Below are 1,105 nucleotides of genomic sequence, written 5' to 3'. Positions count from 1 at the left end.
TGTTCGCCTTGACCGAAACTTGGACCCACCTGTTTTTGGGTGTTTGACCCATTTTTGTACCTGTCCTAATCTAAACATACAAAATAATCACGAGAGAAATAAAAGGACAAGGGCTTATGCCCGAAATGAATACAACATAATAAAGAATAAATAATCTTCTAATCCGCCTTCTTCAAGTTCTTCAATCTTCAAGGCATTTGCTTGGCATGTCTATCCTGATGGCTTGACTCGAATAAAGGGAGTTTCGAGCCTTTATGGCTCTTCCGAATGCATAGAGAAAGAATGGAGTCCCGCAATGGACTCGAGAGGAGTTTTCACATGCCACAAAAACAAATGAAATGAGAATTGACATTTTAAAAATAATAACTAAAATAAACAAATTCACAAACACAACAAGGGCTTCTTTAACATGTAATACTAATCAAATATTCACAAGAATAGCAAAACCAACATCCAACAACTTTAATGGTATTTAAAGCTATATAAATCGTTTCAACCTAAATGACACCATACAACGATACATAAACTGTGCTGCAAAACCAAGCGTAGAGAAACCTTCACACGAAATTGTTGATAACTCCAAATCACATTTAAAGAACAAACTTAGCCAGAAACAAGTAGTGAAATACTATTGAAATGCGTCACATGGTTAAATATCAACTAATCATTTATGCTTCAAACACTTGAACATCCCTCACTTAACTTTAAGAGGGATTTCAACATATGAAGCGATGCCATCCAACATCAAGCAAACTAGACAAGGAGACAACTCCATTAACTTACTACACGACTACGGATTAAGACAGCCAAATACAAATGGCCACTGCGAGACGAAGACGGCCTTTCAAACCACAGATTTCCAGGAAAAGTTTCAGATAACCAACGTGGCACACAAAAAATGAAACGTTCATTCAAGACTCCTAACAAGACAGATTATCCAAGCGAAGTAACAATTTTGGAAATAAAGACAATGGAGAGGATAAGCAGCCATCATGTATTCAAGAACCATATACTTGAACAAGTTTAGAAAAGAAAACAAATTTCAGGAGAAGAGAGCTCAAAGATATAAACCTGTTACCCTTACTACAATACTCGAGACAAGCAA

At 36.3% G+C, this 1,105-nt stretch overlaps 1 non-coding gene across 1 annotated transcript; it reads right to left on the bottom strand.

The window, feature by feature from the left end:
- Positions 1-599: 599 nt before the first annotated feature.
- LOC114076589 lies at positions 600-733 on the bottom strand. The gene has a single exon (XR_003577650.1). It is a non-coding gene; the product is annotated as a small nucleolar RNA snoR137 (small nucleolar RNA).
- Positions 734-1,105: the final 372 nt, after the last annotated feature.

Source organism: Solanum pennellii, chromosome 3 (genome assembly GCF_001406875.1).
Source record: "Solanum pennellii chromosome 3, SPENNV200".
NCBI lineage: Eukaryota > Viridiplantae > Streptophyta > Magnoliopsida > Solanales > Solanaceae > Solanum > Solanum pennellii.
Note: the sequence above shows the minus strand (reverse complement) of the source record. Positions and strands in the feature narration are given on the sequence as shown.